General features: G+C 37.6%; 1 protein-coding gene across 5 annotated transcripts in view; it reads left to right on the plus strand.

The window, feature by feature from the left end:
• Positions 1-15073, plus strand: part of MAGI2 (membrane associated guanylate kinase, WW and PDZ domain containing 2) — a 702840-nt gene that overhangs the window by 304278 nt on the left and 383489 nt on the right. The window contains exon 1 of one of the 5 annotated variants that reach the window (XM_059471475.1): positions 12488-12574. The exons of the other annotated variants lie outside the window; for them this stretch is intronic. The gene's annotated coding sequence lies outside the window, so the exon portion shown is untranslated. Of the gene's footprint in view, positions 1-12487; positions 12575-15073 lie in introns of those variants that run through there. 5 annotated transcript variants of the gene reach the window in all.

Genomic DNA, 15073 nt, shown 5'->3' on the forward strand with positions numbered 1-15073 from the left:
ATTAGTAATTCCAATCCCAGCATCTGAATTCATTTTATGGGAGGATGTATCCTCTTTTTGGTGCTATCAGTACTTCTGTTATTGGACTGCTGGGGCTTAGGTGTTCTGCTTTGAGATTTGGGTATCTAAATATATGGTCATCTTACTTGATAGATTGGTTTTGTTGTTGTTTACACAGACTTTAACTATTTCCTGAGACTATTTTTTAAATTTTGACAGGAATATGTTTTTATTTCTCTTTGCTTTTAGAGAAGGTATCAGAAACTACAATAGACTACAGACCATTAGATTATTTTATCATCTCTCACATCAGTTTAACTAGCTGCACAATTCAGTGTTCTGAGGAAATACCAAAATCTACTGTCGCCACCACCACTGTTAGCTTGGCAGGCTTTCAAAATTATTAATCTATTGGTAATACTGGAGAAAGATGGACATTAAGGTCAGAGAATGAAAACAAGAAAGACCAATTATGCCAAAGAAACTCTGTCTTGAAATTGGAATAGTCTAAGGAATTATTATGCCAATTAAATACATTTATTTATTAATTTGTTTTTTTCCTCAGGGAACAATGATTCCACAGTGTTATTGATTAGAATATTTAGGTCCTAAAGTAAAAAAGCCTTTTTACTGAGTCATGTCATGCTTCCTTTATTCCTTCATTTTAAATCTAGTAAAATAACCTCTACCTCAGAGAACCCAAATGACCTTGTGCGGCTCAGCCATCATTAAATTATTAATATAAATACATTTTATAGTAGAAGCATGCATAGTGATCAGATTTCAAGGAAAGTAGGTTTCCAAAGAAAGGAAGTGAAAAGAACCCATCCAGAATGTGAGCAAGAATTATATAATATGAATTTTTTACTCTTAGTATACACTTGAAGAGCTTCTTTCTTATGATTTATCTCATGGTTATCCCATTGCTCTTCAGTGGGATACAGGTATTCTTTGAAAATCCTAGCCACAGAATCCTGAGATGTGCATATTTTCTATTTACACATCCATAGTTTTCAGAAAGGACTTTCAAAAAGGACATAGTTTTCAAAAATGACATTTTCTGTCACTACTCCTAGAAGTGATGACCTGGCTCATCACTCATCTCTGACTATTCTCTTCCTTCCCTCTGGAATATATATCTCATGAAAGGAGATGCATAGATGGAAGTTCTAACCCTGCCCTAAATAGAAAGGAATTTCCTCCTGATACATCCTGCTCGACCTTCTAAAAGAAAAGACAGAAGCAATCCAGCCATTCATTATCTAGTTTTCAATTCAGAATGCATTTTATCTGACTGAAGCCTGGTTTAAAAGAAATGAGTTCTCCCCATTTCAGTCATCTGTTTCTGCTGTTGTGATGAAATGCCAATAACACTCAATAGCCTGTGCTACTGGCAATAAGATCATTTTACTGATTAAGGAACTCTTCCTTATCTAGGACTACCTGTGAAATAGAATATTTGCTGTGAAGTAAAAAAGTTAGCAGAAAAAGAATTCCAAAGCTCAGTGTAGCATCTTCAGTACATCCCAATACTGATGAATTCTTCTTTATTCACATTTAAAAATACCCTTACCATTCTACATTTAAAAATTGTTGTCTGTGCCATCACTGGAATCAGATGCAGGGCAAAAAATTCCACAAGTCCCCTTATGACTCCTCTAGGGAACATGAGACCAGCAGTAAAGATCTATAATCTAGTCAAAGTTTCAGCTCTCATTTTAGAGTAGCTGTATACTGTTACTTTTGCTGCAGTTCTACTCTTTCGATGAAATGAAAAATCCTTCTGTATCATATTTTAATAGAGTGGCAAAATAGAGATATTTGCAATACAATATTCTGTTTGTATTTTTTGCTTGCTAGACCACAAGATTTTGACAATACTCAAAAGTTTGTTCTTATTTTATCAAATTCCATATAAGAAACTGGAAGGGTTGAATGAATATGCACTGAATTTTGGTATGTGTAAACTTGGTTCACAAGAATTTTTTTGTCAGCGGAGAACAGTGAGGTAAAGTGTGATATCAGAAATCTTGACATGTATGTCAAAAATGGGTTTTTCTTTGTGTGTGAAGGTGTTCCACAGAATACAGAAAAATACTGTAGAAGAAAAAGTAAGACTAGGCTCTTGGTGTTGATTCTGACAACTGGATACAGGCCTGACACTGAAAAATTTAAAGCTATGAGTTGGCATCCCAAGCACACAGCTAACAGTCTCCTCAGAAGGTAGGTACCTGTGTGCTTGAGATGCCAACTCATAGCTTTAAATCATAACATTTCCACCTAAAGTATTATTAAAAATTGGGCATTTACTATTTAGTTTTGACTCACACATATATCAGCTGCAATTGTTCCTCTGTATTTTAACTCTTTCTAATGTTCCTGCTGCATAGGATATAAGACTTAGGAAATGTTAATTTTCTGTAGTTGCATATTAGGAATTCCTATTGATAACAGTCACTACCTCTTGCCAGTTCTAACTTTTGGCTCGCATTTGAATTCACACACTTCCTATAAAATCTTTATTTGTCAACTTTCTTTTGCCAAATGTAGGGCTTCTTAATTCCAGAGTTATTATAGAAAAAAAACACTTCTTTAGGAGGTTAAAAAAGTAATGATTTCTGTCAGAGTCAAGTTATCAAAGATTCTTCTATAGAAAAGATTTTTATTTGTGCTAGGAAAAAAACCAGTCCATATAGACGTAAAATATTATTTATTAGGAACATGTTGTACCAGTTTGGGTTTCAATTTGACATTTAGTCAGTGCCTACAGAGTGAGTGGCACTATTTGCTCTGCTTTTGAATTTGAAGGCATGGGGTCTCAGTGATAATAACAGCTCCTGCCTTGCAATGAGGATGGTTTGCCTTCCTCTTTCACTGCATGTGGAAGTAGGATCTGTGATTTGTGTTGAAGAAAGGGCTTCCTATATGTTAGCCAAAGGGCTTCCTATATGTTAGCCAAATTCACTGCTGGGTGATCCAGACAGAGTAGGGTTATGATTCATTGGTGGTGTTTGAATGTGATGCATTTGTCGGCACCTTTGACTTACTCTTGTCTAAAGTATACATGTCCTTTTCTTGCAAATATGTGGGGTTTACCCTTTAGACCTCCAACTTTGTCACCTAATTTTCCTGCTGTATGTTGATAAGAGCTTTGACTGAAAGTGGATCTTTGGTAAAAGGTGCCTTGGAGCCACTATAAACAGTCCATCACAGCATGTCAATGGTTTGACTTTTTGTTCTGAGGATTTCTTTTTTTGTGTGTGTCTGAATCTTCCACAACACATTGCATGAGTTTTTGTTTATTGTGAAGAAATAAAGGATATTTCTTATTCTGATGGGGGAGACAGTGCTGAGGATGCACTCTGAATTCCATATAGCAGAGTAAACCTACAAAGCCACAAATTGAAAGAGAGATGTGAAATATATCTTCTGAACTCTCATGGCTTTTAGAAAGAAAGAATGCTTCCATGATGCCAAATCCACAAAAAGGCTGTCTTATAAATCTTGTGGTTGATCTCCATAATGGGCTCATTATTCAGGCCTTCCTGATTCCCCCTACTCCTTTGTATCTTCACAAAAATTCTAAAAGCTTGATAGGTTGAAGATGACTATTGCATTTGAAAATGACTATTATAAAAATCCTTTTAAATTGGCCATTATGCCCAAGCATAGTCGGGGAGACTGAAGGACAGACAGACAAATGCATGTTTCTGTGTATGCCATACCCACATCCTCCTTTCCTTCCTTCTTGCCTCCCTCTCATAATGCCATTACAGAAAGTTGGTTCTCCTTAAGAAACCAAAATAAAAAAATTTCGCTGAGTTACACCAGTGAGTCTGTACTGACTTTTGGGAATCACTCTTGATTTGTATCTCTCTGAGAGTTAATTAAACTCTGACGGCTTAATGAGATTGTTTAGGAACAGGTCTGCAAGGATATACCATGTGGCTTTGTGCAGGTGAATAGGTGCAGTGAATGGACTGGGCCTATTCACCCTTGTAAGTTTTTACAGAATCAAATTTTTAGGTGTGATTTCAAATTTTAGCTTTTCTTTCAAGTTTTGAAGAGAATCTGAAATATTAAAATGTGTTTAATATCTGCAAGAAGATTAGTAACTAAAACTGTATTGTTATGGCTGTAGTGAACTACTTTTTATGACTACAAACACAGTAATTTTTGATTCAGGATTTCTATAAAGTTTTCTAACAATAAACAGTGTAAAAGAATGCAGTGTATCCAGCCAGGTACATATTAAAACAACAAAATTATAATGCCTGATACAATAATTATATCGAATGTCCCATGATTATATTAACATTAAAGATAAGGCAGCCTTACAAAACCAAACAAAACCAACACACTTTGAAGAATGAAAGGGAGAACATTTTGTTTCTGAGAAAAAGTTGCTGCAACAGTAAATGTCTCTATAAGAGAAGAGGACAATTGGAGGAAGAGGAGGGGAAATATGGAGCATTCATAGGAGAATGACCCAGAATAAGAGAGGATAGCAATGATGGGAGCCTGAGCGGGCAGGGCTGAGCCTGTTCCTGTGCTCGCTGCGGGGCTCGGGGCGCTGCTGCTCTCCAGGGTCCTGAACGCTGAGAGCCGCCGGGCTGGTCCGGAGGAACAGGGAGAAGAGTCGTTTAAACAGGAAATTTGAAGTGAATGGGCCAAAATTAATGAAGAAATTTAAATTTTGGAATAAATTGCTTGAATAAATAAGAAAATTCATAAATTCTATCTATTTATTAATTTATCTACTCATTTATTTATTTCCCTGTTGCAGTACAGATTGTTTTGTACATCCTGTGCATTCACTATGGTTCTTATGGGAAATGTGCATGTTTTTGCATACTCATGCACAATATTTAGAAAAGAGTTTGATGTGTTCTGCTGACACAAGCTTCCCATTGTTGCATTCCTCGTGCATTAGATCTAATCAGAGATATGCTTCCATTCTGCTTTTCATACCGAGTTAATTCCCTCTTCCAGTGGGCAAGCACACCACAGAGTGTTTCATTTACTTGTCATGGTGAGATCAGGAAATCTATTGTTAATTATTATGGTTTCAATTCCCAACTCAGCTTCCTGTGTCAGACGTGCCACTGTGTGAGTGTTTGACTATTAATGACTAGATGGAATATTAGTATCTACACTATGAATATTAAGCTTTCTTTATTTAGGCAAAGTTTTCTAGAAAGAAAAAAAAAAATCAAAATGGTACCAGAAAAGTCTCTTGCACATTTGTCCAATAATTGGTTTACATACAAAACTATCAGTTTTATGTGTGCATATACGAATCAAGTGATACAATTCTTCAGACTTTTAAAATGCACATAACATGCAAGCATAACATTTAAAACACTGCATGAATACAGAGGTGGATACTATTAATAACAATAATAGCAGATTCATATTAATGAGAAAAATGTTATTGCACCTAGTTAAAATACAAGAAAGATTAAATAAAATAATTAAAATTGTAGCTATCATACCTCATACTTGCATATAGACACTATTTTTATGTGTAGTTTCAGTAATTTAATGATTGTCTTTTGTTATTAGGAAGCAAAAAACCTAGAGCTTCACTTGAAACTCCTACAAAAGCCCCAATAAGTCCCCAGATTGGAAGCTTCAGAGTGGGAGAGCAATTGTTTGAAAAATGCTTAACTCGTCTTCCCTTACAACACAGCAGGAGGGGGGGGGAAGGAAAAATGTGTCATAATTTCCAAATGTTGAGTTTCCCAGAACAATCATATATGAAATTTCAAATCAGCCACTTCACAGTAAAATACTGTTGGCTTCAGAAGAGGATTATAGTCTTCAGTAACCATTAGGAGTTAAAATAGTGGATGTGTTCCCTTTCTGTACACATCAAGCTGTGGACTTAGACTATTTGTACAAAAGGTATAGACCTTCCATTTTATTTTTCAAAGATATTACAGCAACCCCAAACATGACTTATTTTAAACAAGGTATCCTAATATAGCATATACAAGCAGAATACTAAAATGTATTTTGCTTTCTTTTTTGACTTCCTTTATTTTAATATGACATTAAATAAAGAACATTTTCATAGTTACAATTAATAGGAATATAATAAATTAGTAGACTAACTGCTTTAAAGATTGGTTTTCTTAATTTTTTATTAGCATTATTTAATCCAAAATTTGCAATAAAAATTTTGAGACCTGTTTAGGAGAAGATTGTATCATATACAGAGACTAGGGAGGACTGAGCAAACATGCAGTTGAGTAAATATTCTCTAGCAGGTAATAACTTGGAAGCACAGTGCAAAAATACTGGTTTGAGAAGGCTCTGTCAAGAGTCTTTTTGTTTCCTAATATTATATCCATTCCTCCTACAAATTTAAATTTTCTTATTCTTTCTGTTTCATTCCTTCTAGTAATAGCACACAGGACTAAAGAGTGTTTGCTGAAATGTAATTTAACTGCTCTTAAATCATGGTGAAATAACATTTCAGTAAAAACATAGTCATGTCATATTAATTTTGATATGACCACAGTGATTTTTCAAATTTACATGTTAAATAACATTTGCAGATCAGGAAAATATTTTTCTCTGTGAAGAAGTTTTATGAAACTTATTATGCTTGGCTATTTAACAAAGGAAAAAAAAACCTGGCAAATTTTTTTGTTTTGTTTTAGTTTGTTTAAAATTGTATTTAATCAAGATATCACTTACATGAAAGGAGAATTGGCAAAATACTTGACCAGTTTTCATGGATTTAGGTAACTTTCTTTGCAACATACTAAGCGCTTTTAGAAAAAACTTTCGGTGTCTTTATGATTTCAGGTCTCATATTGGATGACAGAAAGCTAGGAAGCAGTCAGAAAGATAGGTGAAGAATTTATTTTTATTTCATTCTTTCACATAACCTAAACACTTGAAATCTAGAAAGATTCTTTCCAAACTATTTGCTTTTCTCAATAAAACAAACAATTTTTTTTTCTATCAGACAAGAGTTTTGCACAATTCAAAAAATGGTATCTTTCCAGTTCCAGAGAGGAAAACTGTCAACACATGGGCAAAATCATAGGAGCAGGAAGACATTCCAACTCTAGTTTCAAATAAAGTAGGTCACATGCTGTAAACTCAGACCAGGTAGAGATTTAATTTTTGCAGTCAGTGCCACCAGAGTTGTGTGAATTAAGCTGCTGTTTAATAAAGATTGTGGCATCCTATTCTCTGGAAGAGGGAAAGAGGTCCTGTAATAAGAGAAGTGTGCTGAGTCAATCAAGTGCCATGGGAAGAAGAGTGAACACTGAATAAACCAGTAATTGACATCTTGTGGCTACCCCTATTGTAAATCAATTAAACTGTACTGAATTCCAACAGGGGAAAGCAGTAGGGGCACAGATCCTCACTGCAATGCTACCATAGACCATCCTACTGGCAGGCACTGGAAGCCAATTAAAAAACTTACTTATCCAAAATAACACACTTAATGAACACACTGTCTGAAGAGGACTATAATTATCTTCTCCTTCTCATCATGAGCCTGAACAGGCAATATTACAAGCTCAAGGAGAAACAGTTGAACTATCCCAAGAAAGTTAAATTAATATCCTCAAAAAAATAACCAGTCGTTTTTATGGGACTTTTCTCCCATTGCTACCCACTAGCTTCTGCCAAAGTTATTAAGGCTAGTGTGTTTATCAGCTAGATGAAGACACTCAGTCTTCTTTGAAACACAAGTCTCAGAACTGGTTGGCAAAGTAATTTTGTAAAAGTTTCTCTGGATATGGAATTTAATTGAACCCTGTGCAAAGTTTGTACGAGGGAATAAGCTTCCTCTCTGCTGAGCCCTAACGAGGCTGCTGGGCAATCTGGTGTGCTGTGTCTGGGCTGCTCAGGATAGGAGAGACCTGGTGCTCCTGGAGAGAGCCCGGTGCAATTCAGTGCAGACTGGGGGGCTGCAGCATCTCTCCTGAAAGGAAAGTAAAAGCTGAGGGAGCTGGGCCTGTTCAGTCTTGAGAAGAGATGACTGAGAGGAGACTCTAAGAAAGTCTGCAAGTATCTGAAGGGAGGGTGTCGGCAGGATGGACCAGGCTCCTTTTGGTGGTGCTGAGCAACTGGAAAAGAGCAATGGGCAGAAACTGACAGGAAGTTCCACCTGAACACAAGGAAAGGTTTCTTCATGTGTAGGTGACCAAACAGGTTACCCATAGAGGTTATGGAATCTCCCTCACTGTAAATAATAAAAAAAATCTGGATGCAATCCTGTGCAATGTGCAACACACCCCTTACAAGGGAAAAAAAAGCATGAACATTCCAGAAGACTTGATGGTGAATTTCCTCCTCAATGTCAAAGGAATTTTGTTACTTCTATTTTAATCATTCACCTGGTTTTTAAAGAAGGGAGTGTTACCATAATTTCTTCTCTTCTTGTAGCAAATTTATTTTTGTCGTGCCACAATAATTTGATAAGGAAAGGTCATGAATTCCAAAGGACACTTGTGTTAATGTAACTAATAATCTCTCAGTTCTTTCTGTCTGTTTTAAAGTAAAATATAACAACTAATCCATTCCATGGAAAGGGCTTCTATAGAGGCTTTCTCTAGCACGAGTCACAGACCACGTGTCAAATGGCTTATTTATAGTATAACTGGATTCTTACCACATCTCTATCTCAGCCTTCTTTCACTTTCTTCTTTGTAATCTTTAACTTGTGATGGCAAAGGACTGTAGGTAAAGCCAGAACCCGAATGAAATCTACCTTAAAATTGTTACATTTCCTGATTAAAATTTACAATATTTTTAAGGGTGGAAGTAACTCAAACTACTGTAAATGCCATATTTGTTGGGGTTTGCCCCATTGTATAAAGCATGTGTGTAACTTGTGTGCACTTGGTTATTTTCATTCATCAATAATATCGATGTAGTTATAGCTGTTTTCTTCCTTTAGCACTAATTTTGAAACATAGACTTGCAAATTCTGCATCTAATGGAAAAAGAAGCCATTTGTTCCTGTTTGCTCCACAAATTTAAAAATACTTCATAAATACATGACATACCCATTTTCTTACTGATTGAATGCAGTTTCATTTTTAAGGATATACCTTTTTGACTTGCATATAAATGAACTGTAAAAAAGATGCAACCTATTTCTATGGCTTCATTTAGGAATAAATCCAGCCTTAAGGCTGATATTATTATAACTAAAATAGGGATTTTTTATTGTTGTTTTATGTAGATATATGCATTTTTTTACTGTTTTGAAATTAACATTGCAAATATTGAGACTATTTCTCTGACAAAGTAGATCATTAATTTATTTTTGTCATGCCTCAATAATTTGATTATGTCTGTGTTGTTGTTTGAATTAAAGCTCTAATTTTTAAAAGATTATGATTTAAAACTAGTGATTCTTCTGGGAAACTCTCAAATTCCTCTCTAAAGATTACAGGAGATAAACTTAATGATTAAAAAACCCTGTATTTATTTCCTGAGTGAAGTATCAGTCTGTACTGGTTTTTATTTTGATAAATATTACTGCACATAATTTCCAAAACATAATTGTTATCTGCATGGTTGAGACAGGTTTTCATCCATATTTATTACATGGTTTTATTAATTATGTGTACATGTCTGTACACATTATTTACATACCTACTTGCATGTATACCTACAGCCATCAGATGGAAGATTAGCCTCCAGTTTCTTCCAGTGGATTAGACCTGTACTTACAGCATCAACATGAAAAGTCTGAATGTTCCTGTCAATGTGCATGGCAGCCCAGGCATTACAAAAGGCTTTTCTTTGGAAACCTAAAATCACTGCTCTATTTCTTAGAAAGGAAATTGCTTCCTTTTGAGAGTTGTAAACCATACTTTGCAATAGCTGGGTGACCACAGCATTTCATTTTTGAAGAGCTCTACTGTACTCAGCTTTGCTAAAGTGAACATTTTGATGACTGTAATAAGTGTGCATAAGATGTGATCCTCTTGCTTATCAAGAAACTCATCACATTCAGGGGGAGTCCTGTGCAGAACGACACAACTGCATTCCAGTAATTGACTACATCAGAAACTTTGTTGAGCAGTCCCATGATTTACACACTATTGTAACTATTCTTAAGTACCAGGCAGGGTAATTTGTGTCTATTTGCCTTTTCACCAATGATAGTTTAGGCCTATTTTTGTGCTAGAACCAAGTTTTATGTTGACTTTATAATAATAATAAAGAGGCCGACAGTATCCAAGTTAGAAAACACAAATATATATTCTGAGTTCTGAAGACTTGTAGCTTGTCTGGCCCTTCTAGCCTCTCCAGGTGACTTACTCAGCTGGCTCTCTCATATTTTACCCATTGCATCCAGTGAATGTCACCACTTTGCTTGCAATATTATGGCTTCAGGAGAGTGAAAGGAAAAAACTATTAATAGAGTAACTACCTGTGGCTAGACAGAGTGCCCAAAAGAACTGCAGAATTCCACCTATAACCAGAAACTTAGACAACTGAGATGAAGTTGTTTTTGTTCCTGTCTTGTGTTGATTCCTATGGCCTTCATTGTTGGGATCATCTTAAACATGTTCTAGTGTTGGGTGTGCAGTTGTTAGATATCTTTCTACAAGGATGTGCTGACCTAGGCATGACAAGTGTCCCACTTCTGGCATTTTTTTTTCAATATGTAATTAAATGAAATGTAGAAAAGCAGAAGTTTAATTATTTTTTTTTCCCCCACGAAGACTGGTTTGAATTAATGCCTCATATATATATATATATAAATTGTTATGGGAATTTTCATGAACTGTGGCAAAATTTTTGGCTATGATAGGAATGATGTGAAGCACTCTTACTAGAGCATTACTGAAAAGGATGTGCCAGGGTTAAAAACCCTAAGTCTCTGAAAGATAGAGTTGTTATTATCAATCTAGTGGATATAATAATAGCCTAGTCATATGGTGAAGTTAATCTATGATCTCTCATATAACTCTTTTCCCTCAGTGTCCTAAAAGAAATCCAGGTTGCTCCTTTGTGTACTTATCAAAAGAATTGCTTACATCATAAGAGTGATAGTACAGAAAGTAAAAGGTGGAAATCTCATTTAGTGTGTAGTGCCAGAGGAACTGAGGTGTCTGTGGACAGACCCACAGTTAATACAAGATGAGTAAATGGTTATTTTTTATATTGATGGAAACATTGGGAAGTACTGGAAGTGCCTCTGTTGGGTGGTGGATGGATGAGTAGGCTTTCTGGTCTTAACCTGAGTCTTTAACAACCTTGTCATAGGAAAATGGCTTTAGTTTTCTTCTGGAATAGGTGGTACATTGCATCTACACATTTAGTTTCTCAGAAAGACTGATTAAATGTGGATGCCTACTTTCCCCTTTGTGCCTAGTTTTGCAGGTGTTTCCCGTTTGTTACCATTTTATAATGAATGCATAAGGAATATTTTGAGTGAAATTGTGGTCTCATTAAACATGATAGAATTTTCTTAATGGAAACTGGGGTTCGAAATGCAGTATTTTATCAAGACTCACAGTGTGTTTCCTATAAGATTTTCTTCTAACATACTGTTTGCTGGCAATTCTGACTGTTTCAACAATATTTGGGCATTCCATATTACGTGGCAATAACTAGGATTCTCACAGAATCTGAATTCTTTCAGTCTTTTAGAGCCTAAATTCCAAAGCCCTGCACCGTATGGTAACTTTAATCAGGGTAGTCCCAGGGAGCAGGGCCATTGGATACAATTCAGAGAGTCAGTTTTAATTGTAATGGCCCTTACATCAAAGATAACTTGAATTGCAATATAATAATATGAATAAAGAACTAATAATTGTTTTTAGTTGAGTATGGTCCATTTGCTGATGAGAAATTAAATATGGCTTCAGCATAAATATTTAAATATTGTATTGTAAAAAAAAAAATGTACAATTGGGAAGAAGCTGTAAAGGGATACAGAACGAGCATAGCATCTAAAAACAATTATGTTTATTAAGGAATAAGCCCCTAATGTTAAATATTTAAGGGGCGTCATGGTATCCAAACTATGTATGAATATTGCCGCTGAAAAGTTGAATTGCACATCTTGTGTGGATTGCCAGCGCAGAGCTGGAAAGCAGAAGGATGCCTGACGATCTCCTCGGAGCCCTATTTCCCTCCCTGCTTTGTAATGTAAATGGCTAGTTTGAATCCCAGCACGGATCCGTGCGCTCGGTCCCCGCGCATCCTCTCGGTTTCCGAGCGGAAGATCACCTGACCGCCGCCCGCAGCTGCCCCTGCACGGGCGGACGGAGCGGTCGCGGCGCGGGCAGGGCAGGGCTGCGGGGCCGGCGGCGGCGCCGAGCGCGCCCGGGGGCGGAGGGAGCGCCGGGAGCGCCGCTGCCTCAGCCCTCCGAGAGGCACAACAAAAGAGCTCAGCTGCGGGTCTTGCGCGGCTGTGCCTGGCTTAAGCAGAAGATTCTAGACATTCGTGCCGAAAAAATCAAAGCGCAGCTGAGACTACGTCTGCCGGGGAGATTATTGCCGTCCCCAGAATGGGCTGGATCCAGTACAGGTGGTTTGCAGATCATGCGAAGACGGACGGGCTGAGAGCCATGGAAAGGTGGGATAAGGCGCTGCCTTCTCTTTCTTGCCGATTTTTTTCTTTCTCTCTCTCTCTGGATTTGTAAAGCAGTGTAGCTGGAACCTGATTCAGGGTCACTTAACGAGATTAGATGGGGTTTAATCCCACAGAACAGAACGAAAATGGGAGGCACCGCTGTGTTCAGACAGATGTTGAACCCAAACTTGGGCTGAGTTGGACTTGCTGTGAGCGATCCTTGTGCAGCTTTTGACGTTGTCTTTGTTTAGAATAGTTCCTTCACGAAATACGAGGCTTTAGGACGAGCTGCATGCCTCTGTAACAAATTGACTGTTCCAATGCTAGTAGATTTTTGCCAGAGAAGCTGCAAATGAAGGCTTTGGAGGTGAGTTTATGGAAATAGGAAGAGCTGTTGACTTTTAATTCCTTGTGATGCGGGCATGGTTAGAAGTTGAGCTGTGCTTGTTGCTGTACATTGTCTGAATTGTAACAATGGGCAGTTCAAGTAGAGCAAGTTTGAATGGTGTTTCTTCAGCATTGTAAATGCATTTCACTGGCATGATCTTTGGCTTTTCACAGAAGGCAAGGAATTTCTTCCTTTTTTTGAGGAAAAAGCTATCAGATTTTTTTAAATATCAAAGAACAAGGGCAAATAAGCATTTATATTTGAATGGTTGTTGTTGTTAACACCAGCATGCCTAAACATCTAAAACATATCCCAGCAATTTCTCATTTCTTTTGCTGGGCAGAGGCATTTCTTTTGTTCCTGATTTTTTCCCCTGCCTCTTTAGAACAAAAGGCAATTCCTTTTATTATTTTTTTAATGGCAGCAAGAGAGTTACATACAAATTAGCAATTTTATACAGGTTAATGCTCTGCTTCATTCTGAAGTAAACTGCCTTAAGGTATTAGGAGGAGAGGGGATGGGCAAACCGGGGGAGGCTTGACCGATGCCCAAGAAATACTGAATTCAGATGGATTTAGATCATACAGAGAAGCAGACATTTATCTGTAACTGGATTTCAGCTCCATGTCATGCAAAATCTGCAGACTATAGCAGGAAGACTCTTAGCAACCAATAAATCAGATTTGTAATGGGCCTTTAAAAATGTCTGTGAGGGGTGACTGCTTGGGTCCCCTTTGGCCAAATTAAGATGCAATCTGACAGTACAGTAGCATCTGTGTGCTGACATTTTCTCATGAACCTAGTGAAAAATGGCTCCAGATCTCTTCTTCAGTCCCCAAAAGACAGTTTCTGAATAGCCATGCATTTTCCCCTTGTATTGTTGTTTGTTATAATCACCATTCTCTCTGGTAATGTCTGACTGGCTTGTTTTGCTTTGCTTTCTTTGACTGTGTGACTGGCTGAGGGGCTGTAGTGGGCAGTGGTTGTTTTACCTGAAACCAGAACCTCGTGCCAATACTACTGCTTACAAAAAAGGAATAATTTTACAAAGTGTGTATTGCAAATGTATTGTATAAATACTGCTAATAGAGCAGCTTCTGCCAGTTCTGCTGGAATTAGGTAAGTGGGTTGAAAAACATGTGTCTTAAATGATGTGCCGCCCATGATACAGGTGAAAAAGAAATGCCAGCCTTTGGTGAGTGCAGCTGGCAGGTAAAACTGAAAATCCTAACAAAAGGCATTGGAATAAAGTCCTTAAAGGCCAGAAGGATATGTATGGGTACAAGCATTTGTTTATCCAAGGGAGTTCACGTTCATATGCTAGAAGAGCGAGGGGAGAGGAGGAGCAGGGGAGGCACTCCTTTAATTGTACTACAAGTGTGCTGGGTGGAAGGAGCCCCGCATGGAATGGCCATTCAGTGTGATTCTGCAGCTCTGCTCCAGCCCTCCTGAGCAGCAGCTGCAGCCCAGAGCTGGGAGCAGCCTCTCCCTGTCCATGTGTGGGGTATTGCAGGGCAGAGAGGAAGGGGACCGTGTTTCTCCAGAGGGATCTGTGCCAGGGGATTCATGGGGCAAATGGGAATTTCACTCCAGTGAAAATCACTTCTTTAAATGTTCCCGCAGATAGGGTGGCTCCACAGCACTAAAGTAGGGCAAGTAGGAGGCAGAAGGGTAGCTGTGAGGAGTTGTCAGTAGTATGGATCCTCTCCAGAAAATGTGGCCAGTGTTTTTTGTGACTGCTTAATAGTGCCTACTATTTTTGTTGGTGCTTAGAAAGCATGTTGCGTGCAGTACTTATAAAACCCCCAAATGTTACTTGCCAGACTTATTGCAGTCTTTTGAGATTCATTTTCATAGACCTAAATGCTTCCACTACCGCCAGAAAGGAGCAAAAAAGGAACTTTAACACTGAGCAGATCCCATTGCTCCTTCTGTACAGGTAGATAATTTGACAGTAGTAAACACTTGCTTCATGGAAAGTGACACAATTGCACAGTGGGATTGTGAAAAAGAAAAACAAACATCTTGCAAACCATCAGACAAGCAGAAATGTCAATGGGAGGTGTTCAAATAAATAGAGTTAAAAAGCTTTGAGTGACAGAAAGATTCCAGGT

This window comes from Ammospiza nelsoni, chromosome 5 (genome assembly GCF_027579445.1).
Source record: "Ammospiza nelsoni isolate bAmmNel1 chromosome 5, bAmmNel1.pri, whole genome shotgun sequence".
Taxonomy (NCBI): domain Eukaryota; kingdom Metazoa; phylum Chordata; class Aves; order Passeriformes; family Passerellidae; genus Ammospiza; species Ammospiza nelsoni.